Here is a 6575-nt window from a genome sequence, read left to right as displayed (position 1 = left end):
TTAGGACATATAAATGAGAATCGCCTATCCCAGCTCCATAAAGATAGTTTGCTGGACTCATTTGATTTTGAATCATATAAGACATGCGAGTCATGCCTACTGGGCAAGATGACCAAGACTCCCTTTAGTGGACACAACGAAAGAGCAACTGACTTGTTAAGACTTATACATAGTGATGTATATAGCCCTTTCAATGTCACTGCCAGAGGTGGTTATAGGTACTTCATTACATTTACTGATGACTTCAGTAGATATGGTTATGTGTATCTGATGACACATAAGTCATAATCCTTTGAAAAGTTCAAAGAATTCAAGAATGAAGTACAAAACTAGCTAGGCAAGAGTATTAAGATACTTCGATCAGATCGAGATTGTGAATACCTTAGCCATGAGTTTCGTGACTATCTAGATGAGTGTGGGATTCTATCCCAAATCACTCCTCCTGGAACACCACAGTGGAATGGTGTATCTAAAAGGAGGAATCGTACCATATTAGATATGGTATGATCTATGATGAGTCACACAGATCTTCCTATATCTTTTTGGGGATATGCTCTAGACACAGCAGCCTTCACACTTAACCGTATTCCATCCAAAACAGTGACAAAGATACCATATAGGATATGAACTGGGAAAGATGCCCAGATATCTTTCATGAGGATTTGGGGTTGTGAGGCTTACGTTCGACGTCAAGTCTCGGACAAACTGGGACCCTAATTCGATAAGTGCTATTTGTATAGGATATCCCAAGGAAACAAAGGGATATTACTTTTACATTCCTAGTCAACACAAAGTGTTTGTGGCTAAGACTGGGGTATTTATAGAAAAGGACTTTGTTTCTAGAAAAACTACTGGGAGTACGTTCGATCTTGAAGAAGTACAAGATATGGACCATAGCACTAAAGCCTTGATGGAAGTTGAACTGGAACCGCAAAATGTTGTGGATGATGAGATTGTTGCACAAGGAGTTGAGGAACAACAACCAGTTCAGGTAGACCTACCTCTTCGTAGGTCTGATAGGGTACGTCGTCAGCCTGAGAGATACTCATTTCTCTTGTCTGACCATGACGATGTTATGCTCATTGAGAATGAGCCTACCTCCTATCAGAAAGTTGTGATGAGACCATATTCTGAGAAATAGCTAGAGGCCATGAGACCCGAGATGGAATCCATGTACACCAACCAAGTATGGACTTTGGTTGATCCACCTGAAGGCGTTAAACCGATTGGGTGTAATTGGGTCTTTAAGAGAAAGAATGACATGGATGGACTTATTACCAATAAGGGTCGTTTGGTAGCTAAAGGTTTCAAGCAAATTCATGGTATTGACTATAATGAAACTTTTTCTCCAGTATCGATGTTTAAGTCCATTCGGATCATGCTTGCTATTGCAACATACCACGATTATGAGATCTGGAAGATGGATGTCAAAACCGCATTTCTGAATGGAAAATTGCTCGAGGATGTGTACATGACACAACATGAGAGTTTTGTAGATCCACAGCATACTAGCAGAGTATGCAAGCTACATAAGTCCATTTATGGACTAAAGCAAGCTTCTCGGAGCTAGAATCTTCGATTCGATGATGCGATCAAATAGTTTGGTTTCATCAAGAATGAAGATGAACCATGTGTCTACAAGAAGGTTGATGGGAACACAGTTGTCTTCCTTGTATTGTATGTGGATGACATACTACTCATTGGAAATGGCATCCCTTTGCTGCAGTTTGTAAAGACTTGGCTAGGGAATTGTTTCTCAATGAAGGACTTAGGTGAAGCAGCCTGTATTCTAAACATAAAGATCTATAGAGACAGATCTAAGAGATTGCTTGGCCTAAGTCAAAGTACAATATTGACACGGTATTACTACGGTTTGTCTTGCAGAATTCCAAGAAAGGATTTCTACCGATGTCACATGGTGTGAGTCTTTCGAAGACTCAAAGTCACACTTCTAGAGAGGAGAGAGACCACATGGATAAGATCCCTTATGCTTCAGCCATAGGATCTATCATGTACGCCATGCTATGTACTCATCCTGATGTTTCGTATGCTTTGAGCATGACGAACAGATACCAGCCAGATCCAGGTGAGCTGGAAGAGTTAGCTGTAAAGAATATTCTTAAGTACTTGAGAAGGACTAAAGAATATTTCTTGATATTTGGAGGTGATGGCGAGCTAGCTGTAAAGCGTTATAGTGGTGTCAGCTTCCAAACTGACCAGGATGATTATAGATCACAGTCAGGGTTCATGTTTTGCTTGAATGGTGGTGTTGTGAGCTGGAAGAGTTCGAAGCAGGACACAGTTGATGATTCTACAACAGAGGCTGAGTATATTGTTGCATCAGAGGCAGCAAAGGAGGCAGTTTCGATCCGCAAGTTCATTATTGAGCTTCGGGTGGTTCCTAGCATAGCCGATCCTATAGAGCTCTATTGTGACAACAATGGAGCAATTGCACAGGTTAAGGAACCTCGCTCACACCAGCGGACCAAACACATACTATGGCGCTTCCATCTCATTCGAGAGATCATCGATAGAGGAGATGTGAAAATTTGCAGGGTACCCATAGAGGCTAACATAGCTGATCCCTTGACCAAGGCTTTGGCACAGAGAAAGCATGATGGTCACACTAAGTCATTGGGCCTTAGAGCCTACACTGATTGACACTAGTGCTAGTGGGAGATTGTTAGTGAGAGCCCTAGAGCCGATCATGTGGTGATTGTTGTATGGACTCGATGTATCATATTCCTATATTTATAATGACATTTCTTATGGTTATTATATTTACTTATATTGTTGCCAAATAACTAAGTATAATAGCGTCCTTGAGTAGAAGGTTCTTATCTATATCAATCGATTGGTTGAATTGATAGTGAGATGATATAGAGAACACTACTCTTAATCATTCCTAGTCAAGTATTAACATTCAGGGACAATGTTAATGCGATGAGACTAGCATGTAGGTCAACTCGATGACTTGATCTCACAAGTCATGAATATTAGATATCAAGTTGACACATGGGTATGCATTGGAGAATGTATACTAAATGACCCGCCATGAGAAAGTACCATGGATCGTTATATGAGTGTCATATACTTTCTCATGTGACTATTAGTATGACTATCAGTCCTTGGACCTGAAGTCACCATGGCTCCCTACATAAGGAGTTGCATACTTTGGCTTCGTCAAACGTCACCAGTAAATGAGTGGACTATAAAGGCGACTACTTGGTATGTAACAAATTATGCGGAGGGATGTGAGTGATGTAGATGGAATCTATCCGTCCTATATGACGGGAGTGATATCATGATTCTTGATAGAGTGAGACCACTAAGTGCATGGTCATGCCCAAATGAGTCAATATGAGATATTGAGCTCATTTGATTAGAGTGAGTCTACTTGGAGTTCAAGACATAGATTGATTAGAGGATAACACGGTCTATGCCTCAATTGATCAATCTAGATGTCAAGGATAGAAGGACATTGTCACATATTGTGAGAGTCACAATTAGTAGTCACAATGGTGATGTTGGATCTCAACATTCTTGTAACTTGGGTAGTAATGATGTGTTGTTAGATACCGCTCATTACTTATGTTTCTAAATGGGTTTAGGAGCATTGCCAACGTTACAAGAACCTATATATAGGGTCACACACAAAGGGTAATTAGATGGAGATTAGGTTCATATGATGGACCAAGAGGATTAGGTTCATGTGATGAACCAAGTTGGATTAAGAGTAATACAAATTAGACTAATTGAGTTGGACTCGATTTATGTGTCGAATGAGTCTAATTTAGACTATAATTCATTGAGTCAATTTAAACCAATGAATAGAGATTCATTAAATTAAATTGATTTGAATCAAATGTTAGATTTGATCAACCATGGGAGATAAGAGGTCAAGTTTGACTTGACTTGAGAGGGAAGATGAAGGGTCAAGTTTGACTTGACCAAGTGCCACTTCATTGTGACTTGGCATGGGCCGACCAATGATGGTGTTCCACATCATCAAGGCCACCTCATGAGGAAGACCAAGAGCCATGACTCTTGGTATTACATGGAGGTATAAAACCTCTATAAAGTGGTCGGCCACATTAGTGAAGCAAATCAAGGCTAATCAAAGCTTCTTCTTCCTCCTCTCTTCTTCTCTTCTCTCCCTCTCCTCCATTGGCGAGACCTCTCAAGGGTGCTAGCACACTCTAAGTGATTCTCTCCACCTTTTGTCCGTGTGGATATGTGTAGAGGAGTGTACACTTGATACTCTACGAGATCCGGCAACCGTTTGGACGAGCGGGATAAGCGAAGGGCATCGCTACAAGGGTAAAACCTCCTTTTCATGTAGATCTAACGTAGATCTAGTGTAGGCAAACATGTATATGAATTTTTATTATTTATCTTCGCAAGGATCTGTGGCTAGCTTCGAGGTTTTCGCAACGCAAAAAGCGATTTTTGCGGCTCGAAATTGCTAACATTTGATGTGTTCAAACAAGTTAAGTTAGGTCCTATTTGGTTTAACCCTTGTGTCTAAGTATGTAGGAGCTTAGGAGCATAGGATGTCGAGCGGGAGACACGGCTAGCGAGAAGGATGACACGGGAGAGAGCTGACGGACTCGGTGCGTTTGAGGGACGAGATGACCGCGTAAGAGTACATCGGTGGACGATAAGAACGTATGCGACGTTCGAGGGACGAGAAACTAGGAAGGAAGATTGCTAGAGGAGAAGGTCAGAAGTTGGGTTCGGATGAGCCCTATTCCGAATGGCAGAGATCACCCATGCGAGCGGAACCAGAGTAGAAGACCCGGATCGAGGCGGGTGGAACCGGAGCAGAAGGATCGAACCAGAAAGTAAACTTGGTTGACTTAGTAGTCCGGGCGCCCGGAATGGATCCGGGCGCCCGAAGTTGAGTTTCTGACTAGATCGCGTCAAGCACAATCTATTATGTTGAGGAAAAAGTTTAATCCCCCCAGGGTACCCGGAACCCCTTCGGGGTGCCCTGACCAAGGCTATAAATATAGCCTTAGTCCAGAAGCTTTTAAATCAACTCACTTGTAATACATTCTTTGTACTTTACTTTTCTTTTGTGTTGTTAACGTTGTAAGAGGTTACTCTGCCCGAAGGAGTTCTTCAGATAATGCGCCTTATTCTCCTTGGATTAGTAATCTTCTGATTGCAAACCAAGTAACTTCTCTGCGTCCATTTTTCTTTATTAGTCTCTTTCTTTTTAATTACAAGTACTTTGTATTTAGTTTAAAATTCGAGAAAGGGTTGAATTTATTTTTTAGGGCAATTCACCCCTCCCCTCTTGCCAGCCTCCAAAGGGACCAACAAGTGGTATCAGAGTGAGGACGCTTCAGAAGGACTAACCCCCAACCGAAGCAAGCATCCAATGGTCGGACCAAGCATCGTTCCACCAAAATTCGAGGGGGACTTCACACACTGGAAGTGTCGTATGGAGGTATTTCTAAAAACCGATTTCGAAATTCATCTAATTATAAAATATGGTTTTGTAGCGACTACGAATCAGAATAGAGAAGAAAAAGAAGAGAGCCTTTGGACAAAGAAGGAACAAAATGATTCCATTACAAACAATCGAGCGGAATATCACTTGCTGAGCGTGCTACCGCCTCAAGAAGTCAACCACATCGGAAGCTACTCGTTGGGCAAAGAACTTTGGCAAAAATTCCTGGAACTCCACGAAGGGGCATCCGAAGCCAAACTCTCAAGGAGAGATATACTTCGGATCAAACTGACGAACATCCGTCTGGAAAGAGGTGAGAAAGTAGCCGGTCTACATGCAAAGGTAAAAGAGTTAATTATAAAACTCGAGAATCTCGGTGAAACGGTAACCAACGGGGACACCATACGCTACGCACTCAACGCTTTTCCCAAAACTCCATAATGGACGTCAATCATCAACGCCTACTACATTTCAAAGGACCTGGAGGTAAGTACCCTAGAGGAGTTATTTTCTACTCTTGAATTACATGAAATCAGATGTGCAGGGATAACAAAGGAATCAAGTCAGATAATGGTGTTAAACGCAACCAAGAAGGATGAACCCGAGTCAGATTCAAAAGAAGATCAAGAAGCGTATATGGTAAGGAATTTTAAAAAATTCTTTCGATCTAATAAATTTAAAGAAATGCAGAATCTTGTCTGATAGAGGATTTTGATAAAATTAATTTTGAAAATAAAAAATTAAAAGAAGAAATTGAAAAATTGAAAAACTCTACCTGTTCAAATGTTTCTGCTTTTTGAAATTATAAAGGATTAAATTGGTATTATAGGTTTCACCAAAGTCAAATCAGAAAAATATCAAAAGCCAATATACCTAGAAAATATTTAATTAACCCTATAGGAAGGAACCTCTATTGGGTTCTAAAAACTTGCTTAACTTAAAAATTAAAATTAGACTTACCATTTTTAGCGAGAAAATTAAACAGTGAATTTCTTTATAAGGCTTTGTCTAAGAAAGTGGTTGTTGCTCCAATAACTAAGAAGGTCTAGTGCCTCGCCACTGCCTAGAAGCCAAATATTGAAATAAATAGTTTAATTGACAAACTGAAAAAGCATTA

This window comes from Zingiber officinale, chromosome 10A (assembly GCF_018446385.1).
Source record: "Zingiber officinale cultivar Zhangliang chromosome 10A, Zo_v1.1, whole genome shotgun sequence".
Classification (NCBI taxonomy): domain Eukaryota; kingdom Viridiplantae; phylum Streptophyta; class Magnoliopsida; order Zingiberales; family Zingiberaceae; genus Zingiber; species Zingiber officinale.
The sequence above is the reverse complement of the archived record's forward strand: the minus strand, read 5'-3'. Positions refer to the sequence as shown.